The sequence below is a fragment of the Anastrepha obliqua genome, unplaced genomic scaffold, assembly GCF_027943255.1.
Source record: "Anastrepha obliqua isolate idAnaObli1 unplaced genomic scaffold, idAnaObli1_1.0 ptg000071l, whole genome shotgun sequence".
Lineage (NCBI taxonomy): Eukaryota > Metazoa > Arthropoda > Insecta > Diptera > Tephritidae > Anastrepha > Anastrepha obliqua.
In genome coordinates, this window is record NW_026562208.1 from 45,001 (window position 1) to 57,500 (window position 12,500).

General features: G+C 36.9%; 1 non-coding gene and 2 pseudogenes across 1 annotated transcript; all 3 read left to right on the forward strand.

Moving 5' to 3' along the window:
- Nucleotides 1–3,597: 3,597 nt before the first annotated feature.
- On the forward strand, nt 3,598–5,588 carry LOC129251779 (small subunit ribosomal RNA). Its single transcript, XR_008583105.1, has one exon. It is a non-coding gene; the product is annotated as a small subunit ribosomal RNA (ribosomal RNA).
- A 594-nt stretch (nt 5,589–6,182) lies between these two features.
- Nucleotides 6,183–6,363, forward strand: LOC129251774 (5.8S ribosomal RNA; annotated as a pseudogene).
- Nucleotides 6,364–6,805: 442 nt separating this feature from the next.
- The window catches only part of LOC129251797 (large subunit ribosomal RNA), an 8,756-nt pseudogene continuing 3,061 nt past the window's right edge, over nt 6,806–12,500 (forward strand).

Sequence of the window (12,500 nt, forward strand, 5' to 3'; positions counted from 1 at the left end):
CAAAAAACACTCACGGTGAAGGCATGTGAAATAATATGAAAATATCAAAAGTTAACTAACCAATGATATTGAAGCATATAAATCGAATCATAACTATATGAAACTCGAATTTAAGCCATATTAAACTGGTAATATTGTGATTTTATGCCTGGTTTTCCATACGTTAGTTTAAATAGAGAGTTATGGAATATAACCTTGGCATATTGGCACTAAAATATATAATAAAGACATTTCAAATCAAACTGAAATGTATTGAAATGAATTTTTCCCATACATTTTTGACAATGTGAGGTGTGCATGGCAAAAAACACTCACGGTGAAGGCATGTGATATAATATGAAAATATCAAAAGTTAACTAACCAATGATATTGAAGCATATAAATCGAATCATAACTATATGAAACTCGAATTTGAGCCATATTAAACTGGTAATATTGTGATTTTATGCCTGGTTTTCCATACGTTAGTTTAAATAGAGAGTTATGGAATATAACCTTGGCATATTGGCACTAAAATATATAATAAAGACATTTCAAATCAAACTGAAATGTATTGAAATGAATTTTTCCCATACATTTTTGACAATGTGAGGTGTGCATGGCAAAAAACACTCACGGTGAAGGCATGTGATATAATATGAAAATATCAAAAGTTAACTAACCAATGATATTGAAGCATATAAATCGAATCATAACTATATGAAACTCGAATTTGAGCCATATTAAACTGGTAATATTGTGATTTTATGCCTGGTTTTCCATACGTTAGTTTAAATAGAGAGTTATGGAATATAACCTTGGCATATTGGCACTAAAATATATAATAAAGACATTTCAAATCAAACTGAAATGTATTGAAATGAATTTTTCCCATACATTTTTGACAATGTGAGGTGTGCATGGCAAAAAACACTCACGGTGAAGGCATGTGAAATAATATGAAAATATCAAAAGTTAACTAACCAATGATATTGAAGCATATAAATCGAATCATAACTATATGAAACTCGAATTTAAGCCATATTAAACTGGTAATATTGTGATTTTATGCCTGGTTTTCCATACGTTAGTTTAAATAGAGAGTTATGGAATATAACCTTGGCATATTGGCACTAAAATATATAATAAAGACATTTCAAATCAAACTGAAATGTATTGAAATGAATTTTTCCCATACATTTTTGACAATGTGAGGTGTGCATGGCAAAAAACACTCACGGTGAAGGCATGTGATATAATATGAAAATATCAAAAGTTAACTAACCAATGATATTGAAGCATATAAATCGAATCATAACTATATGAAACTCGAATTTGAGCCATATTAAACTGGTAATATTGTGATTTTATGCCTGGTTTTCCATACGTTAGTTTAAATAGAGAGTTATGGAATATAACCTTGGCATATTGGCACTAAAATATATAATAAAGACATTTCAAATCAAACTGAAATGTATTGAAATGAATTTTTCCCATACATTTTTGACAATGTGAGGTGTGCATGGCAAAAAACACTCACGGTGAAGGCATGTGATATAATATGAAAATATCAAAAGTTAACTAACCAATGATATTGAAGCATATAAATCGAATCATAACTATATGAAACTCGAATTTGAGCCATATTAAACTGGTAATATTGTGATTTTATGCCTGGTTTTCCATACGTTAGTTTAAATAGAGAGTTATGGAATATAACCTTGGCATATTGGCACTAAAATATATAATAAAGACATTTCAAATCAAACTGAAATGTATTGAAATGAATTTTTCCCATACATTTTTGACAATGTGAGGTGTGCATGGCAAAAAACACTCACGGTGAAGGCATGTGATATAATATGAAAATATCAAAAGTTAACTAACCAATGATATTGAAACATATAAATCGAATCATAACTATATGAAACTCGAATTTGAGCCATATTAAACTGGTAATATTGTGATTTTATGCCTGGTTTTCCATACGTTAGTTTAAATAGAGAGTTATGGAATATAACCTTGGCATATTGGCACTAAAATATATAATAAAGACATTTCAAATCAAACTGAAATGTATTGAAATGAATTTTTCCCATACATTTTTGACAATGTGAGGTGTGCATGGCAAAAAACACTCACGGTGAAGGCATGTGATATAATATGAAAATATCAAAAGTTAACTAACCAATGATATTGAAGCATATAAATCGAATCATAACTATATGAAACTCGAATTTGAGCCATATTAAACTGGTAATATTGTGATTTTATGCCTGGTTTTCCATACGTTAGTTTAAATAGAGAGTTATGGAATATAACCTTGGCATATTGGCACTAAAATATATAATAAAGACATTTCAAATCAAACTGAAATGTATTGAAATGAATTTTTCCCATACATTTTTGACAATGTGAGGTGTGCATGGCAAAAAACACTCACGGTGAAGGCATGTGATATAATATGAAAATATCAAAAGTTAACTAACCAATGATATTGAAACATATAAATCGAATCATAACTATATGAAACTCGAATTTGAGCCATATTAAACTGGTAAAATTGTGATTTTATGCCTGGTTTTCCATACGTTAGTTTAAATAGAAAAAAATTCTCGAATATATATACATATATGAAGAATCTATATTCTATACTAACATTTTATGGAATATAACCTTGGCATATTGCCATTAAAATATATAATAAAGACATTTCAAATCAAACTGAAATGTATTGAAATGAATTTTTCCCATACATTTTTGACAATGTGAGGTGTGCATGGCAAAAAACACTCACGGTGAAGGCATGTGATATAATATGAAAATATCAAAAGTTAACTAACCAATGATATTGAAGCATATAAATCGAATCATAACTATATGAAACTCGAATTTGAGCCATATTAAACTGGTAATATTATGATTTTATTCCTGGTTTTCCATACGTTAGTTTAAATAGAAAAAATTTTCGAATATATATACATATATGAAGAATCTATATTCTATACTAACATGTTATGGCATATTGGTGTTATTGTATTTTATTCCTGGTTTTCTATAGTTAGTTTAAATAGAAATAAATTTTTGAATTCAAAATTTTATATTCTATACTAGCATTACATAGAAATTATCCTCAACTGTTTGTTTCTTGTATAAATACAGGAAATTAAACAGATGATGAAGAGAAAAAAATAAGAAAAACAAAAATTTATAAGAAAAATTAAATTTTAAACAAAGGAAAAGAGGAGAAAATTTTTTCAATCATATATATTTATGATTAAAAAATAGAATTATGAAATTATTAATTTCAATTCAAAGAGAAAAATTATGTAATATATGAAATTATTACATTAAAAATGCATTTGAAAAAAAAGTAAAATGTTATTAAGAATGATAAATTATTTGAAAATTGTGGCAAATATTAAGAAGAAATATCGTTCTTATATTTTTATATAAAATATATAATATAGAGAACGAAAATTCTTTTTCATAAAAAACGGTTTTTGAATTTTGATAAGAAAAGCTAAAGGGGGGTCGCCCCTTTACTTTTTATATACACCGTAATTTATGAAATTTTCAAATATGAAAAACAAAGAAAAATATATAAATAAAAATATTATTCTGGTTGATCCTGCCAGTAGTTATATGCTTGTCTCAAAGATTAAGCCATGCATGTCTAAGTACAAACAAATTAAAAGTGAAACCGCAAAAGGCTCATTATATCAGTTATGGTTCCATAGATCGTTAACAGTTACTTGGATAACTGTGGTAATTCTAGAGCTAATACATGCAATATAAACACGGACCTTATGGAACGTGTGCTTTTATTAGACTAAAACCAAGCGATCATTTGATCGTTAAATTGGTTGAACTCTAGATAACTTGCAGATCGTATGGTCCCGTACCGACGACAGATCTTTCAAATGTCTGCCCTATCAACTTTTGATGGTAGTATCTAGGACTACCATGGTTGCAACGGGTAACGGGGAATCAGGGTTCGATTCCGGAGAGGGAGCCTGAGAAACGGCTACCACATCTAAGGAAGGCAGCAGGCGCGTAAATTACCCACTCCCAGTTCGGGGAGGTAGTGACGAAAAATAACAATACAGGACTCATATCCGAGGCCCTGTAATTGGAATGAGTACACTTTAAATCCTTTAACAAGGACCTATTGGAGGGCAAGTCTGGTGCCAGCAGCCGCGGTAATTCCAGCTCCAATAGCGTATATTAAAGTTGTTGCGGTTAAAACGTTCGTAGTTGAATTTGTGCTTCATACGGGTAGTACAACTATATATTGTGGTATGTACATTACCTTATGTATGTAAGCGTATTACCGGTGGAGTTCTTATATATAATTAATACAATGTATTTTTTATATATTCCTCCTATTTAAACCTACTTCAGTGCTCTTCATCGAGTGTTGTTGTGGGCCGGTACAATTACTTTGAACAAATTAGAGTGCTTAAAGCAGGCTCCAAATGCCTGAATATTTTGTGCATGGAATAATGAAATAAGACCTCTGTTCTACTTTCATTGGTTTTTAGATCAAGAGGTAATGATTAATAGAAGCAGTTTGGGGGCATTAGTATTACGACGCGAGAGGTGAAATTCTTGGACCGTCGTAAGACTAACTTAAGCGAAAGCATTTGCCAAAGATGTTTTCATTAATCAAGAACGAAAGTTAGAGGTTCGAAGGCGATCAGATACCGCCCTAGTTCTAACCATAAACGATGCCAGCTAGCAATTGGGTGTAGCTACTACTATGGCTCTCTCAGTCGCTTCCCGGGAAACCAAAGCTTTTGGGCTCCGGGGGAAGTATGGTTGCAAAGCTGAAACTTAAAGGAATTGACGGAAGGGCACCACCAGGAGTGGAGCCTGCGGCTTAATTTGACTCAACACGGGAAAACTTACCAGGTCCGAACATAAGCGTGTAAGACAGATTGATAGCTCTTTCTCGAATCTATGGGTGGTGGTGCATGGCCGTTCTTAGTTCGTGGAGTGATTTGTCTGGTTAATTCCGATAACGAACGAGACTCAAATATATTAAATAGATGCTTTCAGGATTATGATGTTGAAACTTATATAGCCTTCTTTCATGCGTACATCTTGAATGTACAAGTGTTTGAATGTGTTTATATAAGTGGAGTCGTACCTGTTGGTTTGTCCCATTATAAGGACACTAGCTTCTTAAATGGACAAATTGCGTCTAGCAGTAACGAGATTGAGCAATAACAGGTCTGTGATGCCCTTAGATGTCCTGGGCTGCACGCGCGCTACAATGAAAGTATCAACGTGTATTTCCTAGACCGAGAGGTCCGGGTAAACCGCTGAACCACTTTCATGCTTGGGATTGTGAACTGAAACTGTTCACATGAACTTGGAATTCCCAGTAAGTGCGAGTTATTAACTCGCATTGATTAAGTCCCTGCCCTTTGTACATACCGCCCGTCGCTACTACCGATTGAATTATTTAGTGAGGTCTCCGGACGTGATCACTGTGACGCCTCGTGTGTCACGGTTGTTTCGCAAAAGTTGACCGAACTTGATTATTTAGAGGAAGTAAAAGTCGTAACAAGGTTTCCGTAGGTGAACCTGCGGAAGGATCATTATTGTCTTCCATATCCGTAAGAAAAACAAACAAACAAACAAACAAACAAACAGACAAGCAAACAAACGAACAAAAAGAAAAAAAAAAAAAAAAAAAAAGAAAAAAAAAAAAAAATTTATATAATTATTTTGAATCCATAATTCTTTTTATTCTTTTTCATTCAATTTGTGATCCATCAATTATATCATATTAAATATAATATATGATGGTACATTTTGTAATGTTTTTTCTTATTTTTTTCTTTTAAAAACCTTTAAACATGAAAATAAAAAGTTGTACTTATTATTCATTTGATTGAATGATAAGTTAATTTGTTCACAATAACAAAAGTGGTATATATTTATTATATTATTATATATACATAAAATGATTAAAAAAATACAAAATAATTGAATCATAATAAATACCACCACTGTATTATTGTTGAACTAAGACATTCGCAACTTAATAAAAATGTTTAGAGTTAAATATATTTGATATATATTATTGAAAGAAAATCAATTTATATATTATTAATATTATTTAATTTTACTCTTTCAATTAATATATGCAAAAAAAAATTGACATTTGTTATAAATAAAAATAAATAAAAAAATACTCTAAGCGGTGGATCACTTGGCTCATGGGTCGATGAAGAACGCAGCAAACTGTGCGTCATCGTGTGAACTGCAGGACACATGAACATCGACATTTTGAACGCATATCACAGTCCATGCTGTTATGTACATTAAATTCAATTTTAAAGTACTGCTTGGACTACATATGGTTGAGGGTTGTAAGACTATGCTAAATAAGTTGCTTATTCTTTTATAAAAATAATTGAATTTAAGCAAATGTGTATATTATTGGATTTTAAATAATTCATAATATTAATAGCAAAAAAAATAAAGATATATAATGAATTTTATTTATTATATATTCTTTAAAAAAAAAAACCTCTCAAATAAAATGAAATGATGAAAATATTGAATCTAAGTATTCTTTACAAAAAATTTTCATATTATTTATATATATATATAAAATAATAATTTATATATGTAATTAAAAGGAGGAATGTCTAGCATAAAAATTAAATTTTTTATTCTAGGATTGCCTCATTTTACATTATTATTATTTTTATATATTTACAATATATAAAAGGAGAAAAGAAAAATAGAGATGAAAAGATGATATAATTTTTTTATTAAATTGTGAGAAGATAAAAAAAGAATATTAAAACAACCTCAACTCATATGGGATTACCCCCTGAATTTAAGCATATTAATGAGGGGAGGAAAAGAAACTAACAAGGATTTTCTTAGTAGCGGCGAGCGAAAAGAAAATAGTTCAGCACTAAGTCACTTTGTCTATATGTCAAATGTGAGATGCAGTGTATGGAATATCTTAATATCTAGTATGAGAAATTAACGATTTAAGTCCTTCTTAAATGAGGCCATTTACCCATAGAGGGTGCCAGGCCCGTATAACGTTAATGATTACTAGAAAGATATTTCCAAAGAGTCGTGTTGCTTGATAGTGCAGCACTAAGTGGGTGGTAAACTCCATCTAAAACTAAATATAACCATGAGACCGATAGTAAACAAGTACCGTGAGGGAAAGTTGAAAAGAACTCTGAATAGAGAGTTAAATAGTACGTGAAACTGCTTAGAGGTTAAGCCCGATGAACCTGAATATCCATTATGAAAAATTCATCATTAAATAATTAAAAAAATAATGTGCATTTTTTTCATATAAGGACATTGTAATCTATTAACATAATAAAGTATTTATCAAAAGATCATTGGTGATATTAAGTTTATTTAAATTAATTTGCTTTTTAAGCATATTAACATAAAATAAATACTAATGATTTGATAAAGTGTTGATAGATTTTATTATATATAATGCTAAAATTCATTTTTTGAATTTTACAAAAAATTTAATATCTATGATATTAATATTTATTTGTATGCATTTATATGATTAACAATGCGAAAGATTCAGGATACCTTCGGGACCCGTCTTGAAACACGGACCAAGGAGTCTAACATATGTGCAAGTCATTGAGTTATATTAAACTTAATGGCATAATTAACTTAACTTAAATATAATGGGATTAATTTTTAGTCTATTTTTTAATAAATAGTCAATTAATTCAATCCCGGGGCGTTCCATATAGTTATGTATAATGATAATTTATTATTATTTATACCTCTAACTGGAGCGTACCTTGAGCATATATGCTGTGACCCGAAAGATGGTGAACTATACTTGATCAGGTTGAAGTCAGGGGAAACCCTGATGGAAGACCGAAACAGTTCTGACGTGCAAATCGATTGTCAGAATTGAGTATAGGGGCGAAAGACCAATCGAACCATCTAGTAGCTGGTTCCCTCCGAAGTTTCCCTCAGGATAGCTGGTGCATTTAAAAATTATATAAAATAATCTTATCTGGTAAAGCGAATGATTAGAGGCCTTAGGGTCGAAACGATTTTAACCTATTCTCAAACTTTAAATGGGTAAGAACCTCACCTTTCTTGATATGAAGGTTGAGGTTATGATATAATGTGCCCAGTGGGCCACTTTTGGTAAGCAGAACTGGCGCTGTGGGATGAACCAAACGTAATGTTACGGTGCCTAAATTAACAACTCATGCAGATACCATGAAAGGCGTTGGTTGCTTAAAACAGCAGGACGGTGGACATGGAAGTCGTAATCCGCTAAGGAGTGTGTAACAACTCACCTGCCGAAGCAACTAGCCCTTAAAATGGATGGCGCTTAAGTTGTATACCTATACATTACCGCTAAAGTAGATGATTTATAAAACAATTTCGATTGATTTATAAATTTTGAAACTTTAGTGAGTAGGAGGGTACAATAGTGTGCTTAGAAGTGTTTGGCGTAAGCCTGCATGGAGCCGCTATTGGTACAGATCTTGGTGGTAGTAGCAAATAATCGAATGAGACCTTGGAGGACTGAAGTGGAGAAGGGTTTCGTGTGAACAGTGGTTGATCACGAGTTAGTCGGTCCTAAGTTCAAGGCGAAAGCCGAAAATTTTCAAGTTTTTAATAAAAAAAAATATTAATAAAAATATATTTAAAAATAATTAAAATACTTGAATTATTTTGAACGAAAGGGAATACGGTTCCAATTCCGTAACCTGTTGAGTATCCGTTTGTTATTAAAAATGGGCCTTGTGCTCATCCTGGCAACAGGAACGACCATAAAGAAGCCGTCGAGAGATATCGGAAGAGTTTTCTTTTCTGTTTTATAGTCGTACTACCATGGAAGTCTTTCGAAGAGAGATATGGTAGATGGACTAGAAGAGCATGACATTTACTGTTGTGTCGATATTTTCTCCTCGGACCTTGAAAATTTATGGTGGGGTCACGCAAACTTCTCAACAGGCCGTACCAATATCCGCAGCTGGTCTCCAAGGTGAAGAGTCTCTAGTCGATAGAATAATGTAGGTAAGGGAAGTCGGCAAATTAGATCCGTAACTTCGGGATAAGGATTGGCTCTGAAGATTGAGATAGTCGGGCTTGATTGGGAAGCAATACCATGGTTTATGTACTCGTTCTGGGTAAATAGAGAATTACGATTCTTGTTCCCCGGATAGTAGTTACGTAGCCAATTGTGGAACTTTCTTGCTAAAATTTTTAAGGAATTATATCATTCGATATATATTCCTTTTAAATTATAACGATTATCAATTAACAATCAATTCAGAACTGGCACGGACTTGGGGAATCCGACTGTCTAATTAAAACAAAGCATTGTGATGGCCCTAACGGGTGTTGACACAATGTGATTTCTGCCCAGTGCTCTGAATGTCAAAGTGAAGAAATTCAAGTAAGCGCGGGTAAACGGCGGGAGTAACTATGACTCTCTTAAGGTAGCCAAATGCCTCGTCATCTAATTAGTGACGCGCATGAATGGATTAACGAGATTCCTACTGTCCCTATCTACTCCGAAAGCGGAAAGATTGGGAGTGGGCGCAAGGGGCGGAAGACGGGGGAAAAATTAGGTCCCGCAGGGAAGCGTTTGGAGGAAATCCGTGGGGAATTGGGTGCTTCCCTGAAAGGTTTGGGTGCGATCGGTGGGGATGCCGAACGCAAGAAAGTTGGGGTGCAGTTTATGGGGCGCTTCAAGTCCATTGTGACGGCCTTTAGTGGAGCCGTCATAGACATGGACGGCGTCCCGAAGAGTTTAGCTAAGGACCTCCTGGGATACTCCTTGGAGTTCGAGGAGCTTTTTGTGGAGATGGTAGCGGAGATCGCCCATCTTCGTGGGCGGTTGGAAGCCACCATGATAACAAGGGAGGAAGCACCTCGGAGGACGGCTGGAGCTGCGCTGGCTGGTGCAGCGATGATGCCGGCACCTCAGGCGCCTGCGCCTGTGTTGCCTGCATTGCCGGTGCCCAAGCCAGTTGAGACCTGGTCGGTAGTAGTGAGGGGTAAAACCGCCACTACATCCAAGGAGGTTATAAAGAAAGTGGTTAAGGAGGTAGGGCCTTCCATGGGGGTAAGGGTGCACGAGGTGCGCCCGCTGAAGGATGGAGGTGCGATTATTCGCACCCCATCCGTTGCTGAGAGGGATAACTTGGCGAAAAATGCCAAGTTTTCCGAGGTAGGGCTCGATGTGAGCATACATCGGAAGCTGGGGCCTAGGGTTGTGGTCCAGGGGGTCCACACGGAGATCCCCCCTGAAGATTTCATGGGAGAGTTGTTCCGGTTGAACCTCAAGGAGTTCAGCCCTGGGTGCCGTGAGAAGGACGTGAGAATGGTCAGCCGTCCTTGGAAGGTCAGCCCCGATGGGGTGACGAACGTGGTCCTTGAGGGTACGGACATGTTAATGTCCGCCCTCGTGGAAGCGGGTCGTTGCTACATAAAGTGGTTTTCCTTCCGGGTACGGCTGGACCAACTGACGCCCGGCTGCTTCCGATGCATGGGCTTTGATCACAGGGTGGCAGAGTGCAGAGCCAAGAAGGATGTCTGCCGTAGGTGCGGGCAGGAAGGGCACAGGAGTGCAGGTTGTGGCAATGCCCCGCATTGTCGCAACTGTGCATTTAAGGGCAAGCCAGCCGGACATCTAATGATGTCCACTGTCTGCCCGGTGTACTGTGCCATTGTTGCCCGTGCGAACGCTAGACATTGATGGTTGAACTATATCAACTGAACTGTCAGGGGTCCTATGCCGTGATGTGTGAATTGGGGGCGTGTATGTCGGAGGGGGGCTGCGGCATTGCTTTGCTCCAGGAACCATACTCCACCAATGGGGTGGTGAGAGGCCTTCCTGGGGGCTTCAGGGTCTTTACGGACCTTGGAGTCAAGGCCGCAGTAGCTGTGTGTGAGCCAAGCTACTCTTGTGTAGTAGTTGACTCATCACAGTGGGGAGTATGTGTGTGTGTCGAGGGGGAATTCGGCAGAATGAATGTCGTCAGCTTGTACTGCAAGTCTGACGAGCCTCTAGAGCCCTACTTAAGATACATTGATGCGGTGCTACTACTTGAGAGTAGCATTCCTGCCATCGTGTGTCTTGACGCGAATGCTACCTCCCCGATGTGGTTCAGCAAGGTATCCAGGCATACTGCTGGGTATCGGAGCCACACTCGGGGTGAGGTTATGAGCGAGTGGGTTGTGGCGAATAACCTTCTTGTAGCAAACGAACCAAGCGTATGGTATACGTTTGAGGGGCCTAGAGGTGTGAGTGACATTGACGTGACGCTCATGAATGACGCAGCAGCGGGTAGGTTCGAGTGTAAATGGAGTGTTAGGGGGGGTTGGGGAATTAGTGACCATAATTTAATACAAATTATGGTTACTCCCCGTACCCCGCAGCTAGAAGGGGGGAGTCCATTGAGGCGATGGCGTACCTCGTGTACCGACTGGAACCGATATGGACATACTGTTAGGGAAGCGGTATTGGATATACCGCTTAGGGAGTTTGAGGAATTGGGGGTTGACGAGCAAATTGCTCGTCTATATGAATGTGTCTGGGGTGTGAATGACTTATTGTTTAGGAAAGCTAGGGCTGTGAGAATGAAAGGTGTGAAATGGTGGACGAGTGAGTTAAATTCAAAGAGGAGGTCTGTCCGACGCTTGAGGCGTTTGTTTCAACGCGGCAGGCGGACCAATTCGGAGAATCTGTCTCAGCTCAAGTATCAATTTAGCGTAGGGATGAAAGAGTATAAGAAGATGCTTGTGAGAGTGAAGGAGGAAGAGTGGAGGAGATTTGTGGGGGAAAATAGGGACGACCCTTGGGGACAGGTCTATAGGATCTGTCGGGGTCGTCGAAATGAGATGGCTAGCTCTCTTCGCGTAGGTGATACTGTATTATCGACGTGGAGAGAGTGTGCCAATGTTCTGTTAGGCGAGTTTTTTCCCAGGGCTGAGGTTCAGGTTCCTCCTGCACAAGAGGTGCCTGTCCCTCCAATAGAAGCTGAGGAGTTGGATTATGCATTTGGCCTGGTCAGGTCTAAAAGGTCTCCAGGTTTCGATGGTTTGAACGGAGAGATGTGCAAATGCTTGTGGAAGTTCATTCCGGAATATTTGGAGGCCATTTATGATAAATGCATATGGGAGGGATATTTTCCACGCGAGTGGAAAATTGCTAGGGTCGTTGCACTCTTGAAGTCGCCCGATAAGATCAGGAGCGATCCTCGATCTTATCGTGGTATCAGCCTCCTTCCAGTACTTGGAAAAGTGCTGGAAAGGGTTATGGTTGAGCGGCTTCAGGAGCTAACTCGGGGTGTTAGGTCGGATAGGCAGTATGGGTTTAGGAAAAGACGTGGTATAGAGGATGCGTGGTTGTATGTTCAGAGTGTAGTTAGGGAAAACGTCAATAAATATGTCCTTGGCATATTTATTGACTTTAAGGGGGCATTTGATCACTTGCGCTGGGATCGTGTGTTGCAGAGATTAGAGGAGCTTGG